The following is a 13079-nucleotide window of genomic DNA, read 5'->3' on the forward strand; positions in this document are numbered from 1 at the left end:
AAGAAATAAATTGATGAAGAGAACCATTCTTAAACAGTTTATCAGATTCTGGATTTTAAAACTTTGGCAGCATTGCTCTCCTCACTGTTTAGTGAGAAACCTTTTTCTGGATTAGCAATGTACATATTTCTAAACTGGGCTGGTGTTTGGTTGTTGAGGGTATGTCATTAGTGTTGTTAATTGGTCAGGTGGTCTGTCTTTTAAGCTGTTGGCTTAAGGTCAATTTTGTTCTGTTTTGATGTAAAAATGGGTTTAGTTGATAGTTTATGTTGGGTGACTTCTTGTGACCTTTCTTATAACTTCCTTTTTTCTTTTAATTATTTTTTTACTATCAAAAAAATATTGAATGTGAAATCGAAGTTACCATTTATGGAGACCAAGTGTTGGTTTGATCAGTCAACCAAGAAAAGAAATGAATAAAAAGAGTAGAGGAATGCAATGGTTTATATGGATGTAGCCATGCCATTCTATCACTTCCTCAAACTAATAAAAAACTAATATGAATTAGTAGAGTTTGATCCAGATTCACCAGATCAACTTGAAGTCTTAAGGGGTGTCTTGATGTGGTTTGAGCTAGTTTCGGGTTTGAAAATCAATGAATTAAGTGAGTATGCAAGTGTGCAATGTCGGTTTGGCCTTTGAAGTACCTGGGCCTCCCCTTAGGAGATAATCCTAAGAATGGAAGCTTTTGGAACCCGGTAGTGGAGAGATTTGAGAAGAGGCTTGCATCCTGGAGGAAAAGTTATCTCTCCTTGGGGGGGAGAATCACCTTGATTAGATCTACCCTAGCTAACCTTCCGGTCTACTTTCTGTTAGTGTTTAAGATCCCCACTAAGGTTTCCAATTTTTTGGAAAAATTAATGAGGAACTTTCTCTGGAAGCCTGGAGAGGAGAAGAAAGGCCATACGGTGAGTTGGGAGGTGGTCTCTAGAGGTAAAAAGCTAGGAGGCCTTGGGATTGGTAACATTAAGAAAATGTATAAGGCTTTGCTAGGGAAATGGTTATGGAGATTTACAATGGAAAAAGATAAGTTGTGGGCTAAGATTGTGGCTAGCATTCATGGGCTGGAAGACAATGGCTGGGATCCTGGAACCGCTACAAGGGCTACAATTGCTTCTCCTTAGAAATCCATTCATACTTTGCTCCTGCTTTCTCCCCTTGGGTTAGGTATGGTCTTAACTCTAGTAATCGAATAAAATTTTGGGAACAGACTTGGGTAGGGGATTCACCTCTGAAGGACTAGTTCCCCTCCTTGTGTGCTTTGTCAGACTTGAAAAATGAGCCTATTTCTTCTTTCTTAGGTCCTTCAAATTCCATATCTAGTTTTGGTTGGAACCTAGGCCTGAGAAGGGCAATTAGGGATACAGACGTGGACAATATCTTATCTTTGTTGTCCATCATTGAGAATGTCTTTCTGGATCCTAATAAGGAGGATACTAGAATCTAGACTCCTTCCACCTTAGGTACTTTCTCTTGTGTTTCGTTTTTTGAAACTCTAACCCAGCCTCCTATCACTTTAGGAGCGTCCTTTCCGGTCAAAGAGATTTGGAGCAAGCCCATTCCTCCTCGGGTTGGTAGTTTTTGTTGGGAAATTTTCCTGGAAAGATCTAACACATTTGATTTACTTCAAAAAAAGAGACCCAACTCTTGCTTACTTCCTAATTGGTGTATTCTTTGTAAAGCTGATGGGGAAACTGGTTACCACCTTATGGTTTCTTGTAAGGTTGCTAAAACTGTTTGGGAGTGGGCTCTTTCCCTCTTTGGGTGTTCTTGGAATCCTCCCAAGAGTGTCCAAAAGCTGTTCTCTCTTACGTTCTTCAGCTGGCCTAAGAAGAGAGGGAAGATTATGTGGAGGAGCATTAGGGCAGCCGTATGTTGGTCCCTTTGGGAAGAAAGAAATCTACGAATCTTCTCAGACAAGGACAGATCCCTGGCAAACCTATTAGATCTAATTCTCTTAAGGGCTGTCCATTGGCTAAAATCTATGGAGCAGTTTTCAGACTTTCCTGTGGCTGACTTATTAAGAAACTGGAAAGAGATAGCTACTTCTGCTATGTGTAAGAGGTCTCCTAGTCACTTATGGTCCCCTCCTCCCTCTGGATGTATAAAACTGAATTTTGATGGCAGTAGTTTGGGGGATCCAGGATCTTCTGGGATTGGGGGAGTGTTCAGGAATGAGGAGGGGGTTATTATTGCTTTGTTCTCAGGCCCCATTGGAGAAGGAGACTCTCTCAGGGCTGAGATCCTTGCAGCTCTAGAAGGAATTCAAAGAGCAAGGGAGCTAAATATCAGACACTTGGTCTTGGAAGGTGACTCAAAGTTGGTGATTAGCTAGCTGAAGGAAGAGGACAGTGGCTTGTGGAGATATAACAATGAAAAGAAAAAATTCTGTTGGGTGGGTAGAGACATTGAGATACACTATAGCTGGGTGAAGAGGTCTGCTAATTCACTTACAGATGGGCTGGCCAAGCAGGGGGTGAATAGGGAGGCTATTTCCTGGGCTAATTTTTGAACTTCTGTCTTTGTATTCTGTTGTAGGGGAGTTAAGTCTTTTTACCTCCCCTGTTGTATCTAAATCTTCTTAAATTTTCACATCATTAATAAAGTTTTGCTGTTATTGATCCAAAAAAAAAAATTCAATGTAGAAAAGTTCAATTGTCCTGTGGGCCAGGTTGGGGGGGAGGGTGGAGAGTCTTTCTGAAGTGCTGGCTTGTAAGGTGGGTGGATTATTTCCTCTTAAATATCTGGGCCTGCCATTGTGCAAGATGCTTGACTGCAACAATATGGAACCCATTTATTGCGCGGATGGAAAAGAAACTTGCATGTTGCCTTTTGGGAAGGCAAATATCTATCTTAAGGGGGTAGAGTGTTCTGCTTAAGAGTACCTTGACTAGCTTACCTACATACTAATATACTATATGCCACTCTTCCCCATCCCAATGAAGATAGGAAAAAGGATTGAGAAAATCCAAAGAGATTTCCTTTGGGACAAAATCCATGTGGTCAACTGGGACCAAATCTGCCTCCTCAAGGAAGGTGGCCTAGGCATTAAAAGGATCAAGGATTTCAATGTGGCATTAATTGAGAAATGGATTTGGCGATTTGGAGTAAATGGGGAGGTTTGGTGGAGGAGACTGATTGCTACAAAATATGGAGTCCCAATAGATGACTGGACTTCAGTTGACCCTTTCACCTCTTCTGGCAACTCAGTTTGGAAGGCTATTCTGAAAACATACAGTATTTTCTCAAAAGGAATAGAATTTGGGTTGGGAGATGGAGGTAGACTGAAGTTCTGGCAAGACAGGTGGTGTTTAGACAGGCCTTTAGAGGAAGTTTTTCCCAAGTTATGTACGCTTGTAGCTAAAAAGATACTTCTGTGGCTGAATCCTTTCAACTGACAGGTGGGAGTGTGACATGGTCTTCTGATCTTCACAGGAACGTCTATGACTGGGAGTTGGACAATGTGCTGGAGCTGCTTCGGATTCTGAGAAACCAATTTGAGGGTTGGCCAAGATGATGAGCGGGTTTGGGAATGGGAGGGATGTGGAATTTCTACTGTCCAATCTTTTGTTAAAAATCTGAGGGCCAATATACCTATCCTAGTAATGTGGTTTGAAGATTACTTGTGCTATCTAAAGTTGGATTTTTGCTGTTGTCTGCAACTTTAGAGGGGTGTTTAACTAAAGATGACCTATTGAGAAGGGGCCTTTAGCTGGGGATCAGTCTTTTGTGCTGTGTAGGCAGGACATGGAGAGTGTTACTCATCTTTTCATCCATGCAAGCTGGATAGAATGTTATGGCTGCATTTTATTAAGGCTGCTGATTTGAGCTGGGCAGTGCCAAAGACATTGAAGGAGCTGTTATTAACCTGGCCAATCCAGGGGCTGAGCAGCAAAAGTTGACTACTTTGGAAGCTGGTCCCTGCAGCAATCATGGACCATATGGATTGAAAGAATATGAGAATTGTCAACAACAGAAACAGGACTGAAGATGAGGCTTATCAGTTTGTCAATTCTCAATTGGTAGACTGAGGTTTTCGGTTTCTGTATCTGAGGATTTCTCCCTTCATCCCGAAATGCAGCTCCTCCAGGCTCCAATCTGTTGTTTTGTCGAGTCATGAGTCTCTGATTAAATTTGTATTTGGGGTGCTGCCTTGGTATGGGGTGGTCCCTCTCATTGTGTTTCATTAGGTAGGTTAGGGTCCTTTTATAGAGTGAAAGTTACCTATTCAGTCTCTGCTAAAATTTCACTTTTCTATTATCATTGATTTCATGAAGAACATGTAATATAACCCTCTTCGTCACCCTTGCCAATCCATTGACAATGTAAACAAAAACAAAAGAAAGGGAGTAAAGACGAATTTCAAACCAGCTCCCAATGAACTCCTCAATTATCAGATATGCTGATGGTTTTGCAGTGGGTTCAGTAGAGGGAATTGCTTTTGGGCTCAATTGTAACTGTAAGAAAATGGTTGTTGTTGTCTTAAGCTCATGGGGTAGCTGAGGCTACTGATAATGTTGTAAAATTTACCTCTGTTTTAATAAAAGTTATATTTTCTGTTGCTGATCAAAAAAAGTCCTCAATTATCATTACTTCAAGTCTGTTTTAGATTAGAGTTGCCTATTATCACTAACATTAAGTAAATACCAATGATCATATTTTCATTGTGTTCTTACTATCCAATAGTGTCAGATTATCTTGTTGGTTCATGTTCAACAATCTGAAACTATGGTTATTCGAATCATTGCTATGGCCTTGTGAATCCAATAGAACTAAATTTCTTTAATGCTTTAGATATGTCAGTGTCTCTTTCGGTTGCTTTCCCATCTAAAGCATTTTGAGTAGGCCCTACCCTCCAAAAATCAAAGCTTTCTTCTTGGAAGCCACTTTGTAGATCATCAACACATGCAATATTTTTCAACATATAAGGAAATTGTTGTTCCTTCACCTTACATGTGCATCATTTGCTTCAAGTTTGGTGAAAACATTTTTTTTTTCTCTCCTGTCCTTTTCTCTGCAAAGGTATGCAGTATGCTATTATTTCCTCTCCATTTGGATCATCTGGGAACTTGCCATATGAGGTATTCAACTTATTTTCTTTCCCAGTTATAGTAATTCACACAAGACAGAGCAAGACACTGTGACATTGCACAAGGGAAGCTGTTTTGCAGGGCATTTGGAATGAAAATAATGCAAGGACTTTTGAAAATAAGGAGCAATGGGTTGAAGACATAGTAGAACTCATCAAAGTAAGGGTGGCATAATAGGCTTTGGCAAGGAGGAGTTTAAAGATGTAAATGGATTCAATCCTGTGGTCACAATAGCTGGTTTCACCCAAGGAAATCAACAAATAACTTGGACAGCTGCTGTAAGAGGATGACAATAATGCAATGACTTCTGAAATATAAGGAGAAACAGGTTGAAGACGTAGTAGAACTCATCAAAATAAGGGTAGCATGTTAGGCTTTGAGTAGGGAGGTGTTCAAAGGTGTCAATGGATTCAATCCAAAGAGAGTGGTCTACACTCTACAATAGCTGGTTTCACCTAAGGAAATCAATAAATAACAATCTTGGATGGCTCTTTGAAGGGGATTTGTAGAATTAAATTTTGATGGGTGTTGTTATGATAACCTAGGACTATCAGGGATTGGGGGTGTGGTAAGAAAAGTGACAGGAGCTATATAATGTTTAGTTTCTCAAGGCCAGTTGAAGAAGGAAACTCTCTAAGGGAAGAAATGCTTCCCCTTCTTCAAGGTCTTAGATTAGCAACTCTTCAAACTATTCCAATTTAATTATAGAAGGAAATTGTCAAGTTGTAAAATCACGGTTCATATCAACTATTTCTGGCACCTGGGTTCTTAGGCATTTTGTTAGAATGGCCTGGATATCAACAACCAATATGAATTGATTGTTTAATTGGATACCTAGGTTGGGGGAATAGCGTTATTGATTCTTTGATGAGGGCAGAGGGCAGGAGTTGCTAGGATAAAATTGGTTTGGGGCCACAGGCCCAGTGATGGAATTGTATCATAGCTGAATTCAATCTCTTAAGAGATAGTCAGCCATAGACTGTTGTACTTTTTATACCCTAAGCTCAATTGCATGAGATTTCTTTTCTTCATTAATTAAGTTTGGGTTATTTGATAAAAAGCCCATAAAATTAGATTTTTAGTGTGGAATTATGGATTCTAAATTCCGTTCCAGAATCTAAATGGCAAAAAATGTTTGGGGGTGGGGTGGGGTGTAGGGTAGCTGAGTTAACCAGTTTGACACCCCAAGTCTAGATCCTCCAAATATCTAAACTCTGTGGAATTAATATTTCAATCAAATCCTTATATGTCATAGGTGCGATTATGTAGAATAGAACCAATAAACCTATGGCCAAATAGGTTTAGTTGTCTATCTACTTCATGGACTAAAAACATTATTTTCTTGGTCAAGCCACTTGATGGAAAAAAAACATTATTATAAAAAATAATCCAAGCATTCTCTAATAGTGATATTTACTCAAGCTGTTTTAAAACATTGTTGTCCTTTTTCTACCTGCTAGGGATCTACTTTGTCTATCCACTGGATGCTTGCTGATTCAAATAACTTGTAGAAATTGTAAGGGATGCACCACTTTAAAAGTTACATTGTCTAGTTGCATAGACAGAATACATTTTCTTTCTTTCTTTTTTCTTTTTCTTTTTTTTTTTTTTTGTAAAAGGTGAAGTATGTGTTCATTACAACAAAAGATGTGTACAGAGTATATTTTCTGGTTGACATCATTTAAACTAGATAGGGGCCATTGCTTGGTATAATGGTAAAAGTTTGGTTGATAAGCATGAGAACATGGGTAAAAAAAATGAATGGTCAGGTCCATATCCAGTCCACTCCCAGGACCAAAGAAATGGCCTTTTTTGTCGTTGAATTTGAAGAATGTTATATACAAGAAAGACAGCCCCTTTAAGTTAGGCTGGTCCTACCACATAATCCCTTTTCATACTTTTACAAGAAACCATTCAGATGGTTGTTCCCCAGAATAACTCATTTCTGTAAGTCCACAATGGCCTTTCTTTATTATTTGAATCAAGTAGTGCAGCATTTGGCTTGTACTATTGTGTGGATATTTGTAACTTCTCATATTTCAGCACATGTTCTCCAGAACATGATGAAATCTGAGTTATAGGCCTTAGAAATTTTTCTTTTTTGGAAAAAGGTAAAGTAATTTTATTCAAGAAAAAAGAAATTACAGTAAATCCCAGACCAAAAGAAAGGTCTAGAAGCAAATCAAGTTACAGACTCCACCAAGTCTGAGAATTAAACAAATGAGGCAAATTCAGGTTCTTAAAGTCCTGAGTAACAGACCCAAGACATCAGCTTGCCCACAGCTCTCTGCACTAGCTCTTCTGGACTTTTAACTTTGCTATAGAAAATTCTATTATTTCTTTCAGACCAAATAGACCACAATACAGCTGCTGGAATGGTTTTACACACACTTTCCTTTCTTATTTAATCCTTTAATTTTCCAACAGCACAGCAGGTTCTTGACTGATCTTGGCATAACCCAATTAATACCGAGAGCTTTCAGGAAATGTCCCTACACCAGGGAGGAAATCGGGCAGTGAATGCACAGGTGATCTGTAGTTTCTGGGAGAAAACCACACAAACCACAAGAGGGGTCCGGAAGCTGGATGCCACGTCTCTCCAGGTTAGACCTAGTCAAGCACTTATCTAGAGCCATCGTCCAAACAAGAAAGTTAGACTCGGGAGGGGCTTGTTGGATTCCAAGTCTGATTGGCAGGAAAAGCCGAAGGACCTGAACTGTGCAGCTTGAAGGCTAAGGATTTAACAGAGAAACAACCATCTGGATTCCATTCCCATCTCCATTCATCCTCCAAATTTATATCTATCCTTTGATTCTGAAGCAGCTCCAGCAACTCCACAGTCTCTTCCAGCTCTCAATCAAACAAATTCCTCCTGAAAAGGGAGGGTCCAAATTATGGTTCCTCCAGAAAAGTTATAAATCTCAGCCATTGAAGAGTCTTGGTTAGCAGCACATTGGAAAAGGAGAGGGAACGCTTCCACCAAAGGGCCCTCCAAGTACCAAGGGTCCTTCCAAAACTTAATTCTATCCCCTTTACCAACCTTAAAACTGACACCTTCCAAGAAGTCAGGAAGATTCTTCATAATGCCTATCCAAAGAGAGCTGCCCCAGTTTGGAGGAGGATCCCTCAATCTCCAATTGCTCCACTCCACCCCATATTTAGCAGCTAAAAGGTTTCTCTACCAAGCATTCCTTTCAGTAGCAAGTCTCCAAATCCACTTACTGAGAAGAGCTGAATTAAACTTCTTCAATTTTCTTATTCCCAGCCCCCCTTCTTCCTTAGGGAGGCACACTTGATCCCATTTGATTAGGTGCATTTTCTTTTCATCTTCCCAACCCTTCCACAGAAAATTTCTCTGTAATTGCTCCAGTCCTTTTGCTATTTTGTTGGGGATAGGGAAGAGATAAAGTAAGTGGGTAGGTTAGAGAGGATATTTATCAGTCAGTCTACCCCCAAAAGAAAGATATTTTGCCTTCCAAGAAGCTAGTTTTTCCTCCATTCTTTCAATGATAGGGTCCCAAACCGAAGAAGAAGACCATTTTGCACCCTAAGGGGCAACCCCAAATACTTCACCGGGAGGAACTCAACTTGGCAAGCCAACACCTCAGCGTATTCATCTAAATTTGAAACTCGGCCCACTGGAATAATCTGACTTTTGCTCAAGTTTACTTTAAGCCTAGAAACCACTTCAAACCATCTAAGAATCCAAAGGACAATCTCCAACTGATTCGGAGAGGCATCAACAAAGCATAAAGTATCATTTGCAAATTGGAGAATATTAACCTTTTCCTTTTCAAGAGAAATTGCAAAGCCTTCCCAACAACCAGAAACTGCGGCCTTCTTGCTAAAAAGTGAAAGGATTTCCATGGCACAAATAAAAAGCAAGGGAGAGAGGGGGTCACCTTGTCTCAAGCCATTGTAACTGTCAAAAAACCCAGCAGATTGCCCATTAATCAAGACTGAGAATTTAGGATACGTAATGCAGACTTTGATCCAATTTCTCCGTTTCTGCCCAAAGTTCATCTTTTCCAACACAAAGTCCAGGCATCTCCAGTTGACATGGTCATATGCTTTCTCAATATCAAGTTTACAGATCAAACCTGGGATTCACTCTCTTCTTTTGGAGTCAATAAGTTCATTAGCAATGAGAACTGAGTTTAGCATCTGCCTCCCCAGAACAAATGCACTCTGATTGTTAGAAATCACACTGCTTAAAACCCCTTTCATTCTTTCAGCCTGCAATTTAGCGAGGATTTTATAAAAAAATGGCAGATAAACAAAGAGACACAAATAGAAGAAAACTTAGCATATTATTGATTGAAATAGACCATTTTGGATGACAAAAGAGATGGTAAATATGCACCTTTTGTACTAACCAATTGATTGAACTTTAGAATCATAGGATAAGTTTCTTTATTTCATTATTACCTAGACCATAGCGTTTCATCATATTCTCTTGGCTTTTTCTAGTTTATGTGTAGATTATTTTGCTAATAGTAGAAGTGTAATGAACTTTCATGGTGATTTTGTTTGTGCCATTGGCTGGATTAGATGCAAAAATGCAGGATCATACAGACATAGACACACTTTTAGGGTGATTAATCAACTGGCATTGGATCTGAGCACTGGCTACAAGTGGAATCACATTCAGCCAATAATTTTGCTGATAGACTAGCAAAAGCAGGAATAAATGGAACTTGGATTTACTGGGTCCCCAAAGAAGGAGCTTGAAAATTGTGGCTAGGCAGATGTGCATGGCACGTTATAGTTGCATATTGTTTTTACCTACTGGTGGCTGGATTAGAAACAACAATGCAGGATCATAGGGGCATTGACACATTTTAAGGAAGATTAATAAACTAGCATTGGAGATAGGCACTAGCCATATGTGGAGCCACATTTAGCCAATAGTTTTGATGATGGACTAGCAAAAGCAGAGATAAACAAAACTTGGATTTACTGGGTCCCCAAAAGCAGGGATAAGCAGAACTCAGATTGGCTGGGTCCCCAAAATGGGTGCTTGTAAATTCTTATTGGTGGCTAGCATCAATCGGCAATTGGCACTTTGTAATTGTATATTGTTTTTACTTATTGGTAACTGGATTAGAAACAACAATGCTGGATCATAGAGGCATGGGAACACTTTAAGAGAGATTTATATAAACTGACATTGTAGCTGGGCACTAGGTTCAAGTGGAACCACATTCACCCAATAGTTTTGCCGATGGGTTATCTAAAGAAAGGTCAAAAAGAACTCAGATTTACTGGGTCCCCGAAGAGGGAAATTGTAAATTCTTATTGGTAGATAGCCTCAAAAGGTGCTTCGCACATTATAGTTGCATATTGTTTTTAGGGTCATTACTAAAACACCCCCTATAGTCTACAACTGATTTACTTAATCAACCTTCAATTAGATGAGAGTAGAAAATGAAAGTTTTGACCCTAATGTCCATTTGAAGAAATGTAAACAAAAGAAAAATGGAAATGTCATTATCGCCCCTGGCAAAACATGGGCAACCACTATTTTGGTCAATTTTGTTTTCCGTTGGAAGGAAGATACATTGTTGCAGTCAAAGAACCTAGATGCCATTATTCTCTCTTCTTCGTTCTGCTGAAACCAAATGTTTGATAGATCTGGACACCAAATATTGTTTCTTTCTAAAAGCTTGATATGAAATGCTGGGATACTTTCAGAATAAACAATCATGTGCCCATGCCCTTAAACATTTTCCACTTGGTTTGGGTGGTCACTTGACCATTTCTAGACAGCAATACAAATGATTCTAAGTGGAAGTTCAATTAAGTAAATAGGTTGCAAACTGTAGGGTGTTTTACCCTTGTTTTTACATGTATCAATTATATTTTACACTGTTGCCGATACATAACGTTATTTGTTTGTCTTAATATGTTGTAGAAATGTGGTAGGTTTCTTCGTAGAACTTTTGATATGTTTTGATAGGTAGGGCACGTTAATATGCCAATGAGGGAAAAATACATGGTTACTAATTTTAGTTAAGGTTTGAAAATAAAGAAGCCTTCAAATCTTCTGGCTTCATGGAGTCAAAAGGAGTAGACTTGCAAAACCAAACTAGTTGGCAGTCCCCTCTCCCATCCCTACCCCCCACCCCCACTCCCAAAGACTGAAATAACCATAGGTTAGGCCATGCTTGCAAGTCTCCATATTCATCAATGAACTAGAAGTTGGGGTGGTGGAAATGGGGGAGAGCTATAAGAGTAGAAATATAGTTTATGGAAGGAAGAAAAGTGATAAAACTAAACTTATAATGTTGGATGAAGGGGAAGGAGACTGAGATTGGGGAAGATAGTATGGATGAAGTGGAAGAAATAATATTGGATGAAACCCATAAAGTTGAAAGATTGATTGATACTGAAAAAGTTCTGAATACAGAAATGGGGGTTAGCAAAACGTTAAGTCTGTTTTATCAGCAAATGGAATGGCCGATTCTCTAGCAAAGCAAGGAGTAAATAGGGGGTTTATTTTGGGCTTGCTTGTAGACTATTTATGATTTTGGTCTCTTTAGCCATCCTTAGGGTGGTGACAATTGTACTTTTAAAATCTTCTTAATGAAAGTTACTGTTTCCTATTAAAAAAATGTCAAGTCTGTCTTTTCTGGGGGGTGAAGAGTTTGCGAGAAAGGCATTTAAAGAATTGGAGGAAAAGGGGTGTGAAGAAAGAAAAGTGGAAGTTAAATCAGCTGGTCTTATTTCACAAACAGAATCCATTCAAGATGGTCAAGGACCATTTGGAGGAGCAGGGGTTGGTGGTAATGAGGATGAAGAGGTGGAAGTAGAGATGACCTTTCAGAAGAATGCGGTTTTTGAATTTGAAAGGATCAATGCCAGACATAAGGATCCAATGGATTGCAAGAAGACTCCAAATGCAGTAAGAATATTTAGAAGGCAAAAAAAAAAAAGGCATAGATCAGTTCGGATCAGTTCATTTTGTTCTCATCAACAGTCTTTGCACCAAAGTCTGGTTGGTGATGGAATATGAAGCGTCACTATGGAGGAATGGACTGGAGGTTGAAGACAATGCTGATCTGGCAATTAAGAATACGTGTGGTGACAGAGGAAAGGAGGGGATCGAAGCTCTTCATGGCAAGTGTTTTTTTGAAGAGGAATAGTTGAAAGCTAGGGCCCAACCTGAGGTAGGCCTTGAAAATGAAAATTTTGCAAAATTCCCTGAAGGAACTGTTATCTTAGTGGCTTCAGCAGTTCGAACCAGAAGAAGAAGAAGAAGAAGAAGAAGAAGAAGAAGAAGAAGAAGAAGAAAAGGAACAGTCAAATCTGATAGCTTAAACCCTATCAGTCAACCCTAATATGAATTAGCCTCTAATTAGTTGTACAAAGACTAAACTGCCCCCACTTAAGTATGGGACAGGAGGTCTCTATTAAAACTGCCACATAAGCACATAACTTAACAGAAATAAAATCACTAATCTACCCTTATTCGGATAGCTCTAACACTCCCCCTCAAGCTGGAGAATATATGTCATATAATCCCAACTTGTTACATATATAGTTCACTCTCCCTGAGCTTAAGCCTTTTGTAAACAAATCTTCCCATTGATCACCTGAGCCCACATGTTCTGTGCTTATCTCTCCAGTAAGGACCTTCTCCCTCACAAAGTGGCAATCAATCTCTATGTGCTTTGTTCTCTCATGAAAAACAGGGTTAGATGAGATATGGAGTGCAACTTGATTGTCACAGTACAATTTCATAGGTCTATCCATGGAGAACCCGATTTCTTGTAGGAGATTCCTTAGCCATACTAATTCACATGTAGTGTGTGCCATGGCTCTGTATTCGGCTTCAGCACTACTCCTTGCCACAACCGTTTGTTTCTTACTCTTCCATGTCACAAAGTTTCTTCCAAGAAATGTGCAGTAACCTGTAGTAGATCTTTTATCAGACACAAAGCCTACCCAATCTGCATCTGTATACCCAATTACCTTAAGTCTTCCTCC

General features: G+C 39.3%; 1 protein-coding gene across 9 annotated transcripts in view; it reads left to right on the plus strand.

Moving 5' to 3' along the window:
- LOC148873692 (protein FAR1-RELATED SEQUENCE 5-like) overlaps positions 1-13079 on the plus strand; it is a 36739-nt gene that overhangs the window by 5118 nt on the left and 18542 nt on the right. The gene's annotated exons all lie outside the window — the stretch shown is intronic.

This window comes from Nelumbo lutea, chromosome 1 (genome assembly GCF_056320005.1).
Source record: "Nelumbo lutea isolate HS-2025 chromosome 1, American lotus-T2T, whole genome shotgun sequence".
Taxonomy (NCBI): Eukaryota; Viridiplantae; Streptophyta; class Magnoliopsida; order Proteales; family Nelumbonaceae; genus Nelumbo; species Nelumbo lutea.